The sequence below is a fragment of the Notechis scutatus genome, chromosome 6 (genome assembly GCF_049901735.1).
Source record: "Notechis scutatus isolate UNSWTSFEM ecotype Mainland chromosome 6, rNotScu1.2, whole genome shotgun sequence".
Taxonomy (NCBI): Eukaryota; Metazoa; Chordata; class Lepidosauria; order Squamata; family Elapidae; genus Notechis; species Notechis scutatus.
Genome location: NC_142014.1, coordinates 11,885,213 through 11,903,629, shown reverse-complemented (window position 1 = coordinate 11,903,629; position 18,417 = coordinate 11,885,213). Strand labels below are relative to the sequence as shown.

The 18,417-nt window shown below is 36.4% G+C and overlaps 1 protein-coding gene across 2 annotated transcripts in view; it reads left to right on the top strand.

Annotated features, from left to right (window-relative positions):
* Positions 1-399: 399 nt before the first annotated feature.
* The window catches only part of SLC13A1 (solute carrier family 13 member 1), an 84,132-nt gene continuing 66,114 nt past the window's right edge, over positions 400-18,417 (top strand). For both annotated transcript variants that reach the window (XM_087969376.1, XM_087969375.1), the window contains exon 1: positions 400-546. The gene's annotated coding sequence lies outside the window, so the exon portion shown is untranslated. The remainder of the gene's footprint in view (positions 547-18,417) is intronic.

Here is an 18,417-nt window from a genome sequence, read left to right as displayed (position 1 = left end):
GCCCTGCACTGACATATTGGGATTATTGGAGCTTTGTCTCTGTTCAGAAAGACCAACTGGGTCTAAGTAACTTTATCACCGAGAAACCTTTATGTTCAAATTACTCCTGAAGATCTTAACAAAGCATTCAAATTTATTTTCAAACCCAAACCAAACAATGTAGTGGTCAGACTACATTGAATTTACAGTGGCCAGACTGCATTGAAAAGTATGTTATGAAATTTGAAACCAGGGGTTAAAGAGTTCCTTGTTTCGAGAACTGGGGATTTTGAAGCAGGAAAGAGAGACCTTAACAAGGGGTGGATTCCTCTTACCTCTTTTGTTGTGCCACGCCTCTCAATATACACACATCTAGGAGTATCTCTTCCTTTAATTTCTCTTCCTACGTTAAAGACTGTCGAAACTGGAATACCTGTTCTTTGATCTACTATTAGCTTAAGCTGTTTCCATAATAAATTCAGCTCCCATCTGGGTTTTCCTGCTCATTTGCCAGGAGATTGATTGAACACACTATTGTAAATTGGACCTACTCTTTTCCAGTTGCTGGTATGTTCTTGAACATTTTTTCCCCTCCCAAGTAGCTTTAACAATCTGGTTTTCAATAACATTCTTGCTCCTGGTCTTTTATTGGTTTTATAAAATAGTTGGGTTTTCTTTATATACTTTCAGCAAAATAATTGTAATTAGCAACATGGGAACCAAGAAAAGTGCCAGATTCAGTTAATATAAGCACAGTGCAGCTGTTTAATACAAATGTATTCAATATCTTCTGTGAAATCTCTCTGGGAAATATAAACTTTTATCAGTGCCCTTTCAGCCTGAGCATGAAGAATATGCTTATTCTTGAGATTTCTTTAAAAACCTGCCATCTAGTTCTGGACAAAAGTAATCTGGGTGGAGTAAGAACAAAGTATATTTTTGAATGATCAGTGAAATTTTATCTTATACCCATATTGCTTCCTAAAGGGGAAATGGATGGATTTCATGTTTGGTATTTCTAATTTAGAAAGCTGGGTGGATACTATTTACAATGGGCATTTTCTTCTTTGGCATTGATTATGAAATCCCACAGAATATTCTCAATCATGAATCAAAGAAATATCATGGCATGTGATAGACAAGTGAAAAAAAACCAAATGACAGCTCTTTAAGCTAAGTTCAAAGTTAGTTCAAATTGAGGCATCACAATTTATATTTTTCCTCATGTGATTCTATAAAAAGTTTAACACTATTTGATGAAATTATCATGGCACAGTTTACTTTGGAATAATCTAATTTCTGGGGAATAGTTGTGTTGGCAAACCATAAAATTACATTCTCTGTTGCAACATTCTGATGGCCTCCAGTTTTTCCTTTAGAAGGCTGAACTGCTCAAGGGAACACAGCCATTCCTCAAGAAATATGTTTCTTAAGAACCACTTCTTTTTTTTTAAAGAGAAAAAGACACTAGTGCTAAACAATGTTTCAGGAGGATGTGTTTATCTGGGATCTAATGGAAACAGCAGATACAGGAACACACTTTCCTTTAAAAGATAAATATGAGATATGATATAAAGGAAGATACAGTATATACAGATATAGGATGCAATGACGTCAACAGTAGTTTTCTGCTGGCCTGTTGGTTAAAGTTTTGTTAATATTATATGACATCAACATTTATATAGATGAGTGTCTGTAAATATCAAAAGTTTCTCATGTTGTCCTTTTGTGGCTGTTCTATCCCTGTGTCTATCCCCCATCGTCACCATAATAGTACCGCTCCTCTGTTCTATGCAAGACAGTTAACTTTGTAAAATTGTCCCCATCTGACATCTAGCATGTGGCAAATAAAATGATAATTGGGAGATTTTTCTTGAAGGTGAAGTATGAGGTTGTCACCACTTCTCTCCCATTAAGTTTCTTACTGTTTTCTTATTGAAATGGACATACTCAGGTTAGTTTTTATTGCTCTATATCAGAAAAGGCACATTTGTAGAAGATCTCTCGTGGTCTAGCATAGATGCTTATTCATTTATTTTTTTCTTAAATTATACTATATTCTTTTGGATAACTCAAGACGGCAGATGTCAAGGAGGTTCAGAAGCTACCGTGATCCTTTAAACCAGATTATAGAAAAGACAGCTCTTTGTTAATATCAATAATCACTGATAAACAAGCCCGCTCGTCTTTGGCATAGAAAGGTGTTTTTTTTCTGCTAAAGAGAATGAACAGAGTATTTCCTCCTCTTCTAGTGTATGTTGTGAAAAATGACCTGTATTCAGATCTTCCATGAATGTGGATCCTCTGTTAATAACAGCAGCTTAATTATTTTTAGGCTTCAATGCAAGCCCGAAAAGATGGTGCTGCTGGTGCTGCCATTAGAATGCATTAAATTAATGCTGTTTTTCTAACTTCTACAGAAATTAACCTTTTAATTTACATTACTATCTACATCACTTCCCAAAATCTTTTCTGAGGACTTTTGCCCCCCTCACCCCACCCCAAGTATGTTAATTTACGCCCTAGTAGGTGAAATAAAAAATGATCAAGCTCTCTGTTGTTAAAAAGTATTATGTATTTTCTTTATATCTCCTCTTGGGATTTCAGAGATGCTTTGTAAATAATTGACATGCTCCTTTAAAGAAGGAGGAAAGGGTCAAATTATGGAAAGTATTCATTAAAATCTCAATCACAAAATATCAAAAGGCCATTACAGTGTTTGGTTCTATTTTCTTGAAGTTCGGGTTATCTGTCAAAATCCAAGTGAGTAATAATCGAGAGGTGATGTCTGGCAACATCCTATGATGATAGATGATTCAGAAAAATAATTTGGTTTTCAGCTACATGAAGACTATTACTATAAGTAGATTGCAGAACTGGAGATGATGTTGATCTGTCATATTCAGCAACAAATATCACCAAAGGAGTTTGAAATAATCCATCAGAGCAAATCTATCATGTGAAAAGTTGTATCAGTTAAAGCTGTATTATTATTTCAGGCAGAGAAATCTTGCTCTAAGTTGAATTTAATTATTTTCTTTAAAGAACATGTCAGAAAATATTATATGTTAAGAGACGCAGTGAATCATAATATCTATTTAATGGCATAAACTTTTCGTAAGTAAGAATTTCTATCCCAGAAGGTGCAATGCAAAGCAAATTATTTTAAGAGGTAAGCTGATTTATCTCGGCCTTTAGCAATATTTATAATCTATGTATAGATTATAGCTTTTATTTGCCCCATCCAGTAGAGCAGTCATGATAAATGCAAATTATGGAAATTTGAATCCAACAGGTCCCTTGCTGTCAATTAGTTTGGTGTGGCTATTCATGGTTTTGAGTGGTTCCTGCTATGTTAGAACCAGGAAGATTAAGAAAAATCTCTTCATAGCAGAATATCTGTGGTGACAAGATAATGGAGAGTGATGATACTTTATCACCACCATCATTTCTTCTTTTGATAGAAGCACAAGACTTCTCCAATAGTCCTTATTCTATCATTTGATTAACAAAAGCCCAGTCTTGATTCAGATCTACCAACTTATGATGTCACTATTTTTTTCTCTCATGCTAGTGCCAGAAGCAAGTCAGATGGATTCCTCATAGAAGAGAAAAGACGGGGATAGGAATATGATCAGTTTGAGAATGCACCGAAGCAAGACACAAGTAGGCTAGTGTAGAGGAGATGATTGTAAAAGAGTGATTCTATTTTTCAAACTTATTTGTTGCTTCCACAAATTTTTCCAATTTGTGGGATCAAATTATTTTCCAAGGCACCAAAAAAGCAAGATGAGAAATAATGGATGGAAACTAACCAAGGAGAGAAGAAATCTAGAATTAAGGAGAAATTTCCTAATAGTGAGAACAATGAACCAATGGAACAGCTTGCTTTCAAAAGTTGTGGGTGCTCCATTACTGGAGACTTTCAAAAAGAGAATGGACACTTATCTGAAATAGTACAGGTCTCCTGTCTGAACAGGGATTTGACCTATAAAACCTCCAAGGTCCCTTCCAACTCTATTATTCCATGTTCTATTAAAAATCCATTTTCAAAATCTTATCATACTAGTTAATATTTGCAAACTAAAACAATGCCTTATTTTCTACAAAGGACAGAGAATTCATAAAGCTATCACGTGACAAAGGAATCACCAACTGCACAATTTAATTTAGATTAGCTCATCAAATGTAGAAAATGTCCAGAAAAATTGACCACAAAGCCCAATGGAGTGAAAAAATAAATTAGAGAAAGGAAACTGAGTATCTAATTAGAAGAAAAGCAAGTGACATTTCTTATTTTATCTCAGACTCTGGTATCTGGAACTCAAAGCCAATCTAGATCATACAGTGAGCTGTATTAGGGTTCTAAAATCTTCATTTCTTTGATATTCTGGCTGTGTGTTTATAACTATCTCTTAAATATGAGACATGAACTTTTAACTAAATATAAATTGAGAAGGAAATAAGAATGGCGTTCATGCCGAAAATACTCATTTAAAAACCTACAGACAGTCTTCCAGAAAGTTTGACAGCGTTCAAAAAACTCTTAAGCGTGAGTAGAAACTGTTCAGCTTCCTTCATACATACATAAAAGAGATTTTTGAGTACTTATCAAGGAATGAGCTGGAAAAGAAAACACATATATTAGACCTTTGACAATTTCAGATAACAGATAATCAGAGTTGGAAGGGACCTTGTAGGCCATCTAGTCCAACCCCCCACCCAAGTGGGAGACCCAACACCATTTCTGGCAGATAGCAGTCCAATCTCTTCTTGAAAGTCTCAAGTGATGGCGCTCCCACAACTTCTGAGGTTCCATTGGTTGATTGTTCTCACTGTCAGAAAGTTTCTCCTTATTTCTAGGTTAAATCTCTCCTTGTTCAGTTTCCATCCATTATTCCTTGTCTGGCCTACAGGCGCTTTAGAAAATAGCTTGACCCCTTCCTCCCTGTGGCAGCCCCTCAAATATTGGAAGACTGCTATCATGTCTCCCCGGGTCCTTCTCTTTATTAGACTAGCCAAGCCCAGTTCCTGTAACTGTTCTTCAAATGTTTTAGTCTCCAGTCCCCTAATCATCCTGGTTGCTCTTCTCTGTACTTTTTCTAGAGTCTCAACATCTTTAATTTTCTTGTAACATCCATTAAGTTTAGACACAGTGATGTAATACTTGAGAAAAACCTATTTGGCAGGATTGTTCAGACAGGGAGAAGTCTTCTGCCACACTTATTTTGGATTTAGTTATATTGTCATTGTTTGGTTGGATTTTTCTTTGTTGGGCTTGAGATAGAATGTGTACTGGAGTGAAACAAAAATAAATATGCAAGCAAACAAAATGATAAAATGGAGTAAGATATTCTCTCTGGTGCTGCCATGCTGATAAGCATGTAAATGAGGATCTGAGAATATCTGTATAACTGATATTTTTGCATTCTGACTAAACGATTCTAACATAAAAGGATCTGTAACTTGAGTTCACAGACCCAAGTTAATCAGGACAGGAAAACTGAACAAGATAGAGCAAATAAACAAGGCCTAAAGTAAAAATCAAACATATTCCCAAAATGGCATTCATAAATCAAATATTCAACAGCCTCTTCTCTGCATACATGAAAATACTTATTTTAAGGGATACTTAAATGAGGTGTCTACCTAGACCAATACAAAGGCATTGATTCTAGCTTTACAAAAGTTTGAGAATAGTAAAATAATTATGTTTCTAGCATACTTTTACCTGTCATTAATGCCACTCTAAGAGATCCTGGAAAGTATAAATGCCAGGGTAATTGAATATTGGGTATCACTATATTCAGTGTGAACATTCAGTGTTTTTTATTTGACTATTTTCCTGTTTGTCCAAATGCACAAGTTTTTAATTGTTGTTTTTTCACTAAAAACATATCAAGAGATAACAAAACAATCCTGACAAATACAATATATAAAGCTAGAAACCAAACTGTTGTAGACTACTTTACCTAGTCATTAAAAGGAAAAGGTATTACTCTGCATTCTACAAAATTGCAAAACTGAAATGCAAAACAACTGATACACAAATATGGAATACTGAAAAAAAGAAATAGGTTTTTCCATTGGAGATCTAAAACTCTGAAGCCCTACAGAAAAACCAAAACTGAAGACTAACCACAAAATGTCAACTTTGAATAGCCAAAAGGTTGCATATATTATTAAACTGTCCCTTCTATTTATACCAAAGGGGACTTTTCTTTTCCTTTTAAATGAAATCTACCCTACACAAATCTTCTGAGGTGTCCAGGAAAAGGAAGAGTAGAAGGCATTGCTTCAGTTTCTAAACTATCAAACTTTTTTAAAAATGTGATTCATTTATCCAATACCAAACAGTTTGAAAATCAAAACTTCCACACTATAGTCATTAAGATGGAGCAAGGACGGATTTGGAAATAAAGGGTTGGTCAAATTACCTCTATGATGAATATAATCAATAATAAATACAAGTATCTCTTGTCCATAGAACATAGTTCAACTTCTCCCATAAACTTTTCCTTGGAACAGGATCAAAGGCAGATTTCAAATCCAGAAAGGCTACATATAGGTCTTTACCAGATGCTAGCATATTGCTCAATTAGATGACTCAGTAGAGTATCGTAATGTGGTTCTATCTTTCCTGAAGGTTACCTATAATCTAGCACCTGGTAAGCACTTCTCCAAATTATAGTTTCCTACTCAAATAGCTGGCAATTATTGAAAGCAAGCTAACAGACCTATAATTGTCAGAGCTGACTTCCTCACCTTAGTTATGGGTAATAACAGCTTGAAACTAAGCCATAGGTAAATAGGTTGTTCTATTTTTCAGTGAAATAGATTTTCCATTAGAGCAATGTTTCTCAACCTTGACCACTTTTAAGATATGTGGACTTCAACTCCCAGATTTCCCCAGTCAGCATGCTACCTGGGGAATTCTGGGAAATAAAATCCACATATTTTAAATTTGCCAGCTTTAAGATGTGTGAGAAGTGCTGCATTAGAGAACGGGGAAAATCCATTAAACCTCAGAATGACTTGATAACACTGTTCAAAGAGGAGGAAATCAAATATCTCTGTTGGTCCAGCAAGACAACCATTTTCCTTCAACTTCTAAACATTACAGATTTAAATATTTTATTTTGATATCAATACTGGTGAGCTAGGCTAGCTTATGCCTGCAGTGATTATAAAGCAGTCTGTGCTCTTTTTGGCCCAATGGAGTCTTTAATCCAGCCAGGTTTGAGAAGATTTGTTTTTTTAAGTAAATTCTTCCATCTGCATTCTAAGCATCCTGCAATATAGCTATGAAATATGCATTGGCCCATCCACGTAAAGCAGATCAAATATTGTTAGCTTCTTGTGCTGCTGCTTTGAGAATTAGAATCTGGGGAGAAACAAACAAAAGCTATGTTTGGTCTGCATAGCTTCAGACTGCTGTACTTTATTATATCTATAAATAGGAGGATTCTGAGGGTTAGGGGACAGCAACAGTCAGCCGAACAGGCTGAGTATGAAAGACAAATGATCACTTTCTGTTTAAAAGTTTAGTGAAAAGCTGCCAATTGCAAAGCAGGAAACAAGAAAGCCCCTAGCAGGGGCTAGAATGTAGCTTACTATACAGGAAACCTCATATGAAATAAATTTGTATTTTCCACATAACCAAAACAAGGATTTAATGAGAACAATAAAACAGTGGAATGGCTAGTCTTCAAAAGTTGTGGGTGCTCCATCACTGGAGGGCTTTTTTTAAAAAAAGACTGGACAGTCTTGACAGTCAGGTCACCTGATTGACAGTCAGGTCACCTGACCTGACAGTCAGGTCACCTGATTGAGCAGGGGGTTGGACTGCAAGACCTCCAAGGTCTCTTCCAACTCTCTTATTCTGTTAAATTCTGTTAAGAATTCTGTCAGTGAGTCATAGACTGAGGCAATCTGTCATCCAAATCAGGCCAATATTGGGAAAAACAATAATGAGATTTTTAGAAGACCTAACTTAATTGGGGCAAACAAGGGAACAAACAAAGCCTTTCATATTCATGTGTAGACAAAGCATTAGAAAAGATCACAATCATGGCCTATTCAAAATCATGGCTGGCTGGGGAATTCTGGGAATTGAAGTCCACAAGTCTTGAAGTTGCTAAGGTTGGACACCCCTATTTTACTGCCTCCCAATATTTTTCTTATCAAATGAGGACATAAACTAATCAGCCGAAGACTATCCATCTCTAGTTAGTTAAACTCCTCATGTCCCCAATCACAATGGAAGACATATCATGAGGTGAAGGGCAGGAAAAATTAAATTTTAATTTTATCAACAGTGAACATATAGATGGAATTACTTTCAGGAAGTGTCTAGAACAGCGCTTGTGCTGAAATAAGATAATATCCTAGCTATCTAGGAGCTGAGTCACTGCTGCCTCAAGTGACTGGGAAAATGATTAAATGTTATACCGCTGGCCTTTTTTAAAAAAAGAAAAAGAATAGGCAAAGAAAAAGAATAATATATTTGAAAAATGTCTCTGCCAGGTTTTGAATCACTAATCTTTTATTTATAAAACAAATTCTATAGTCATTATTATATTAGTGTACTAGTGGTAAAAAAATAGCTCTGAAAAAAGGAAGGAAGGAATTTTTATTTTAAAGTTGGTTTGTTGTGCCTTCATATACCAGATACCAGATACCAGATAATGAGAGTTGGAGAGTTTTATACCGTATCTGCATTTTGATGCTTAAACTTGCTATATATAAATTCAATTTAAAATGTGTATGTTTGTGTGCCTGAAAATGTGTATATACAACTTTAGGTTGGAGGAACACCTACCCACAGGAAGGAAAGTGATTGGCAGATGCCAAGGGACCTGTCTGATATGGAACCTGTTATAGAGTCAAGCCAGGGCAGAATTAGCTTAAAGATGAAATATGGATATGCCTTTGATTGGATTCATACATTGTGCCAATGGTTACATTATGCTTTAACCCTGCTTTATTGAACAAGCTATAGTTTGTTCATAAATTATTGCTAAGCCATGGATCATGGTGTATATAACAAGAGATCAGATTCATACAATGTGACGCTAACACCATGGACTTAGGACTTAGCATTTTATACGGATTAATCTAGACACCTGGCTTGAAAAGGAAGATGGTGAGTTCCAGATCTATCTTAGGCATGAAGTCAGCTGGTTGACTTTAAGTCATTTTCCCACACTCCAAGGGAGCAAGCACTGGTAAACCAATTCTGAAATCTTGCCAAGAAAAGTGTAGGGACTTGTCCAGGCAGTCTCTAGGAGTCAAAAAATGACAAATTTTGTAACAAAAAGTTACCAAATCCCCCCACACACAAAGTTACCACACACACAATTATTACATATAAAATGTACTACTTTTTAAATGATGAAATTTGGAATAAAAATTCAAAACTATGAAATGGGCGAAATCTACAACAGATGTTTGGTCCTGTGTAGTTTATTCCAAAGTGAATTATAATTGAGTTCGATAGCCATTTCTAGATAATTAAATAGAGCACAGTTAGCATGGAAGCTGACCTCAAAAATGGTGGGTGAGGATCATCTATAGCCAGTGTTTAGATCAGGGCTATCAAACTCCCGGCCCATGGGCCAGATGCGTCATGTGCTGGTCATGCCCAGACCCGGATTAGTGAAGGGGGAGGAAATGACAATGTGAGTTTGACACCCCCGGTTTAGATTATAAAGAAATATCAGGACTAATAATTAGATCAAGAAAATGAAAGCCATCTATTCTCTCTTTTTTTTTTTGCTGCTCCACATCCAAGAAATTATGTGGATTCAAATTCCATTTGTACTAATTATGTATACATGGCAGTCTTATGTAGTCTTATTTTGTTGATTACAGATGTTTTTTTAAACAGTGAAAACAAAGTTTGTTTAAACCTTAAAACCTTAACCCTTAAAAATGCCTCCAAGATGGATAATAATTCTTCTGATACATTTTCTTGCTTCTTTGTCATCACCAATAATTTGAATTTATTATTATGACAACTTAATAACAGCCTGAGGACAATTGATGAAAAGCAAGGCTCAGGAATCAACATATAATTTATAAAGGAAACTTTTTAAAGGAAACATTGCTACTTTCTGCTAGATTTCTCCTAAAGTTCCTAGCAGAAAGTAGCAATGCTCTTAACATTTGAAATTTGTAGATACTTCATATTTAATCTCTTTGAATTATTTCATTCTGTAAAAGCATGGAAGATAGTTAATGGTTCCCTGTATTTTCATCTCAAAATTTCTTTTGCATTAAAACTGGGGCCTTCCAGAGGACTGTACAGAGGACTATACTAGCGGTGGTTTCTGTAAATATGAAATGAGTATATCTGAAGAACTTTATTTCATCAACTGCAGTTTAAAGTGTTCTGAGTTATCAAAATAAATCCAGTTATACTTTCCAAGTGGAGTGGAAAAGTAGTAAATATGTAAGAGTTTGTGTAGGGTGCTGACTAAACACACAAAGTAATAACTTCACTGAATAAGACTGCAATTGAACAGCAAATCTGCAAAAACTGTCAAAAGACAGTTGAAAGGCCCTGACTAGAACTCTATTTTCTGGTCAAAATCAAGAAATCAAGTTTCAACAAAAAGATTTCTGATTTGTTTTTTAATTTAAATATTCCTAAAAAAAATCTGAAAGCGATTGTTTTAGAACAGGCTTACAAATAAACCAAGCTATTTTTTTTTAAAGATTAGCCCAATTATAATCTTAATTTCTTAGCAAGAAGCCTAAAGAGTTTATATTATACACCATTTTCCCATGAAGGGACTTGTCTGCATAGCATATACACACAGCTACTGGTACACAGCTATTGCTGCAACCCGTCCTCATTAGTGTTATTTAGGCACAACGATGGTTGGAGAATCCTAGAAAATGCTGTAAATTGCTAGTGATAAATGGCTTGCTTTTAAGAAGGAACTTAAATGTTCTTACATCCAGGCAACATTATTGTAATGAGCTATGCTGTGGAGCCTTTAAAGTTCAAAAAGTTTCTCTGGTATAAAATGCACCCACTTGGTTGCCTGAGGAAGATGCAGACCAATATTTATTTACTCACCGTATCTGTTAAGAATGTTTGACACCTGTTCTGTGTCAATAAGAACATAAGATTTTGTGTCATTGTTGATTGCCAATTCACTTTCATCCCTAACTGATACATTTAACCCATCTTTCCCAAACCTGAAGCTCCTTTGGAGGTATATACAGGTGGGTCCTTGATATGCTAGCCTATGTTTAATGATGGTCTGGAATTTGATAGCCACAGAATGGGTGCTTGATGGCCTGTAAAGAACTTCCAGTTGTCGGGAAATGTTGAACTACCACCTCCATGTTATATGATAATAATCTAGGTACTGGGCAACCTGTCTGCACTTATGATTGGTTGCCAAGGTCCCTGCAACCATGTGATTGCCTTTTGTAAACCTTGCCGGCTTTTCCAGATAGTCAGTGGAGAAGCTGTCAGGGAAAGTTGCAAACTGCTCCCACTGCCACAGAGCTATGGTTCCCTCCTGGAGGACTGTGTTGGGAGGGAATCTCAGCTTTTGCATTACCCCTCCCCCAGGCAGTTCTTTGAGATCAAACAGACTGCCTACCAAAGGGAGGGGAATGCCTCTGGCCGGCTGCAGAAATGGAGGTTGGACCATGAAGATCTGAGGTCAATTCCTGCAGCCCTTTGGAGGAAATCCCTTATTTATTATATTTTATTTATTTATTTTTGTCAATTGCTTACAAGATAATAGGTATAAGTAAAAACACAGTTATGAATACATGGATACATATAAGAAAAATAAAAGAATAAAAGAAACAATAGGACAGGGACGGTAGGCACGTTGGTGCGCTTATGCACGCCCCCTACAGACCTCTTAGGAAAGAGGTGAGGTCTAGTAGACAGTCTAAGGTTAAAGTTTTTGGGGTTTGGGGAAGAAACCACAGAGTCAGGTAGAGTATTCCAGACATTGACCACTCTGTTGCTGCAGTTGTATTTCCTGCAATCAAGTTTGATGCGATTAACCTTGAGTTTGTATCTATTGTTTGCTCTTGTGTTGTTATGGTTGAAGCTGAAGTATTCATTGACAGGTAAGTCATTGCAATGTATGATTTTATATACCATACTTAGATCAGACCGAAGACAGCATAATTCAACGTTTTCTAGGTCTAAAATTTCAAGTCTGGTGGCATAAGGTATTCTACAACAAGTAGAAGAGTGGAGAACTCTTCTTGTGAAATATTTCTGGACTTTCTCAACTGTGCTAATATCAGATATGTAATGTTGGTTCCAGACTGATGAGCTGTATTTGAGTATTGGTCTAGCAAATGTTTTGTATGCTCTAGTTAGTAGTGTGATATTACCAGAGAAAAAGCTATGTAAGATTAGGTTAACAACTCTTAACACCTTTTTGGCTATGTAGTTACAGTGGGCTCTAGTACTTAGATCATTAGAGATGAGTATTCCAAGGTCCTTGACAGAGCTTGGATCATCAACAAGATCTTGACTATTCAGCCTGTATTTTATTTTCTGATATTTTTTTTTGCCAATATGTAAGACAGAGCATTTATTTGTTGAGATTTGAAGTTGCTATTTGTTTGACCATTCTGATACATAGTCAAGATCTTTTTGAAGGGTAGCAGTATTGTCTGTGGTATTGAACAGCTTTACATCATCAGCGAAGAGAAGGCAGTTGCTCTTAATATGATCACAGAGGTCATTTATGTAGAGTATGAAGAGAGTTGGTCCTAGAACACTGCCTTGGGGGACACCACTATTGACAGGTACAGAATTTGATAGGACACTCCCAATTTTGACCATTTGTTGTCTGTTTGACAGGAATGCTTCTATCCAGTTATGCAGGTATCCAGAGATACCATAAGATTTTAATTTTAGGAGTAGTTTGTTGTGTACCACTGAATCAAAGGCTTTACAGAAGTCTATGTAGATTGCGTCTATTGCTTTGCCCTGATCGAGTTGTGTAGTCCATATGTTTTTGCAGTGTAAGTGTTGCAGCTTACAGGATAGTTTTTTCCTGAAACCAAATTGTTTATTAGAGAGTAGGTTGTTTGTCTCTAAGTGGAGGATAATGGATTGGTTAATAATTGATTCCATGACTTTACAGGTGACGCAGCATAAGGAGATTGGTCTGTAATTTTCAACTAGGCTGGGTTCTCCCTTTTTGAAGATGGGGATGACCGTGGCTTGTGACCATAGGTTAGGCAAGGAGCTGGTCCTGAAAGATTTTTCAAAGATTATGCTTAGAGGTTCAGCAATGGCAGTGGATAGCTTTTTAAAGAAGTAGGCACATATTCCATCAGGTCCAATAGATAGAGATGGTTTTAATTGCGTAGTGCTTTTTCAACATTGTCTTCTGTAAAATCGATATGTATTAGATCATTGTAGTTGTCTGTGGTTCAGCTAGGAAATACTGGGCATGATCCATTGCTGTTTACAAATACTGAGCCGAAGAATGTGTTAAAGATGTTGGCTTTAATGGTGTCATCGTTGCAGTCTTCACCATTAGGTGAAGGGATGGACCTTGAGTCTTTTAGTTTGTTGTTTACAAAATTGTAAAAAACGCGGGTAGAATTGGTGCATAGAAGGTTTTCCTCTTGTTTAATGTGATAATTGGTGCATTCAGTCTTTATCTGGTGGCATAATTTTTTTTATCGGCTTTTGAAATTGGCAACATGACCAGATTTGTTTTTCCGCCAGAGTGATCTCTTTTTGGATTGAAGTTTCCTTATTGTTATGGGTAATCTGTTTTTTGTTTTGTTTTGGGAGTTGTTGTTGGTACATATAGTTTGATGACTCTTTTGACTTCAAGTAAAAATATGTTGTAATGGTCTTCAACAGTATTGCATCCAGTGAATAGAGATTGCCAATCAAGGGATGAGAGATCGTTGTCAATAAGATCATACTTGCCTTTTTTGAAGTTATAATTGGGGATTACGTCATTGTGATGATTTTTGTGTGGGCGTATGTTGAGACAGAAGTCAATCATATTGTGGTCACTGTTGGAAAAGGGTTCTTTAGTTTGTATTCCATAAATTAAATTCAAACTATTGCAGAAGATGAGATCGAGGCAGTTGTTTAGTTCTAGTGTTGTTGGTTACTAGTTGTTCCAGTCCCAGATTTGCAACAGCATTGTAGAAGGTTGCGTGTGTGGGTTCAGTTGTACATTCATTTAGGGTCCAGTCAATATGAGGTAGATTGAAGTAACCAAGAAAGATAAAAGCGCGTGGGCAGGATGCTGCCCATGTTAGTAGTGTATTTAGCTTGTTTGCATGTTCGATGTCATAATCAGGTGCTCTGTAACATAGTAAGAATTGAAATGTGATATTTAAGGATAGTTCACAGATTATGGTCTCAGGAAGAGCAAGCTCCTGGGTAACTTGGATGTTTTTTAGATGTAGGGACTTTTTATAGAAGATAGCAACACCTCCTCTACGGATTTCACAATCTGATCGGTGAACATGATAGTCTCTTACTGTGGTAATGGAGTCAGGGAGAGATGCATTGAGCCATGTTTCACAGACAAATATGATGTCGAATTTAGCCATATTTAGTAAGAGGAGAAATTCAGGTATTTTATTCGCAAGGCTTCTTGAATTGAGTAGCTTGCATTTAAGGCCAGCAGTAGTTGGAATTGAGGTAGTTAGGGGCGTGCGTGCCTAGTCTTGGGTGATGGTGGATTGGTTGAGGTAGGGTTGTGGTTGAAGGTTAAAGCTGAGTTGCGGGTTGTGTGACTTACTTTTGATACAGTCAGCATGGTAGTCAATGTACAGGTCCTTCTCTCCATTGTCTAGACATTTTTTGAGTTCAATGCGGAGTACACATGAGCGGGCACGTTGCTGTATGGTTAGGTCAGGGCGACAACGGAGTTTCTTATGGTTGGTGTTGGTTTTGGCGAGTGAATTTATAGTGTAAATTAATTTGCTTGATTCATTTTGCAAATTTATGGTATTTAACTGCTTAACATTTAACATTTATGGTATTTAACTGTTATTAGTTTAAGCTGATTTGTTCTTGTGTGCAGGTCTTTGTTTTCTGAAGATTATTATTTAAAATAGTTGTGCAGAATACTGCAGAGTCAGGGGTTTGTTTCACTTTTGAAATGTTCAGTTAACTGGGATGGAATGAACAGGACTATCATTTGCTTGAATGGTTATATACTTAACTGCATTTACAATAACAGCTTCACAACTCCCAAATCTTCATGGAATGACCTAGTTTGTACAAATGGTTCCTAGGGTTTTGTCTGATTTCATTTTAATAGGTGTGGGGTTTTCCTGGGATTTTGTGTGATTTTATTTTAATAGGTGTATTTTATTAAACCACAGTGGTTTGTAAAGCATGGCTTATAGTCAGACAAAAACACCAAAATTATCCCCCCCCTAAGCCCAAGAAAAGGAACCCACAGAAAATCCTACATGTCTAAAATGGATCTACACATCCACATTGCTCTGTTATCTAGTCCAGCTTTCAACCCTTACTCTTCAACCTAATAAGTTCAGCTTTTGACTTTTGAAAGGTTGGCTGCCCAATTGTGATCTGATCAATAAAACAGTGAGTTACGCTTAATACGAGAACCAGTCAGTAAAAATCTCTACCCTAGTTTCTACATGTGTCCGGGAATAGTTTAGCAGACTGTAATCCTGGCAAATATCTAAAAAAAAGGATTATCATATTGACATAATTGCTGTTAAGTGGTCCGTTACACGTTTAAACATGATCTGACCTGGCCTTTTCTTTAAGCCTTAAGGAAACTAATTACTAATGAAAACAGCTTCTTTTTTGAATTTATGAGAAGCTGAAACTAGTTTTGTTGACTAGATTTTGTTGACGAAGTAAAATGAAATATTGGTTAAAAATACTACAGCAAGAGGAGTAAGATTATTTAAAAAATTACTGCTCAAGGTAAAAAGATTCAAAACAAAAAGATCAGTCCAAGTTTAAATGGATGCAAGGTAAAAGTTACCTTGAGGTAAAAGTTACCTCAAGGTAACTTTTTACCTTGAGGTAAGATGGGTGGCAAATAAATAAAATAAATACTTGCATCCATTTAAACTTGGACTGATCTTTTTGTTTTGAATCTAAAATGAATGGTTGTTGAAGAGATTTCATACAGGATGGTTAACTGCTTAATTATGATTTCTCTAAACTGTATTATTGTCCTAAGCCTTTCTTTCTGCTTTCGTAACATTTTACATTTACTTGCTAAAAGTATCTGCTTTTATCAATCCTAAGTGATTTATATAATTTACTTCTTTGTCGCCGTTCGTGTCTGTTTTAAATCAAACAGCTTTCTGGGATAATATCTTTCCTATAAAAAAAGTCTCAGAAGAAATATTAAGCTTTCTGCTTGCAAGAATTATTTTTCCCTCCAATTTGATTGACAAAGAATTTGGAGGCTTGTTCTTCTGATATAGGGTATCTGACAGGGCAGTATGGCCATTGACAATTTGCAATTGGGCTGGGAATTAGGATAGTTGTACCCTATCTCAAGCAGAGGGTGCCTGATTTGGAAAAGAATCTCCAAAACAGAACACATAAGGTCCTCCCCTAACAACCACAGTTGGGATGGGCAAATCCATTGCTAAGCAATGTGATCATTAAGCAAGACATCATATGAGGCTTACAGCTTCTGCCATGGTTGTTAATTGAGACATTATGTGACTGCGACTTGAAATTTTATTGCTGGCTTCTCCATTGACTCTGCTTGTTGTAATCTGGCTGTGAAACCCACAAATGGTGAATGCATGACCGCAGGACACTGTGACAGTCATATATTCCTGCTGTTTACAAAGTGCTGAAATCTAATGGGGGGGGGATGCTGAGACAGTTGTAAGTGCAAGGACAGATTGTAACATGACTTTTTCAGTGTCATCGCAACCATGGTCACTAAACAGACCAGTCATTAAGTGAGACTACCTGTTAACCTTCCTAGATTTAGTCAATCATTTTTTGCTTGAGGCTTGATAGAAACTTCTATATCACAGTTGCTTTCAACTATTTAGTCACTTTTTCTTTCCTTCTTTCCTTCTTTCCTTCTTTCCTTCTTTTTTCCTTTCATCTTTCCTTCTTCCTTCCTTCCTTTTGACGCAAATTACATTGATTTTGCTTCAACAATATTTTCCATTTGTTAATAATCTGATGTCTCCAATTGTTGAAAAATTTAGGCCTGACCAAATTGTCAGGCCTAAAGACAGGTAGGTTGTAATTCATTAGGCAAACTCATGACATAACATCTATAAAAGCAGGAGAATTGAATTTTATCCAGCTTCTGCCTCTTGTATTTAGGTTAACCAGGCATTTCAAGCCTCAGTTTTCACTAATGTGAAAACTAAACTAAGGAAAAACTTTTACAGTTGTTTATTCAGTTATATGAGAACAAGCCCTACACTGAACACAGAAATGTTTATTTTAAGTAGGTCTGTAAATATTGAAGCTAAATAGAAGCTATGCATCTGATTTATGTCCAGTTTTTAGTTTCTCTTTAGCAAACAAAAAGAAAGTTATATCACGTTCTCAAAATGCCTGTGGCAAATTGAGGATCAACTTATACTTATACTGTTGGCTTTTTTAAAAAACGTTTGCCCTTAAGGAAATAAAGTTATTTATACAGATATTAAATTCCTACTTTGTGGATCAGTAAATAAAGTGAAGTTGTAACCACTTTTTCATCTCATAGGTAGTAAGATATTTAATATTGCTGCAATGTTTTTAAAAAGGATGCAAATCTAATGTTTTGTAAGCTATGTATCTGTCTTTTTCACGAAGGTCATTTGTGCAGTGAGATTATGCAACTCCCTCTCAGATTTGATATGATTTAGCTGTTATCTAATCCTGGGGGGGGGGGGGGGACTAAGAAGTTTATATTTAGGGACTGGCACAGTGGTGGGATTCAAATTTTTTTTTTTTTACTACCAGTTCTGTGGGTGTGGCTTGGTGGGCATGGCAGGGGAAGGATACTGTAAAATCTCCAGCCAGAGGTGGTATTTGCTGGTTCTCTGAATTACTCAAAATTTCCGCTATTGGTTCTCCAGAACTGGTCAGAACCTGCTGAATACCACCTCTGGGACTGGCATTAGCTATAGATCTAAACTTGAAAGAACACTGAAGCAAGCAAAGCATTTGTCAACTAAAAAGATATTCCTTTGGTCTTTTTAGCTGCCAGAAAAAGGAAGTGGGGGAATTCTTGAAATGCCTAGATAATCAACTCGGCAGCCCAAAGCTGTCGGAGCATAAGAAGGTTATTGGAGAGCATGATGGATGACTCTTGGAGACGGATGTGTCCCATTGGAGAAGTCACATCCAGGGGGTGGGGGAAAGACCAGGGTCATGGGGAAAATGTATGATGTGATTTAGTATCGGCTGCACCCAGCTACGCGCCAACATGGCAATTTCTAATAACCCAA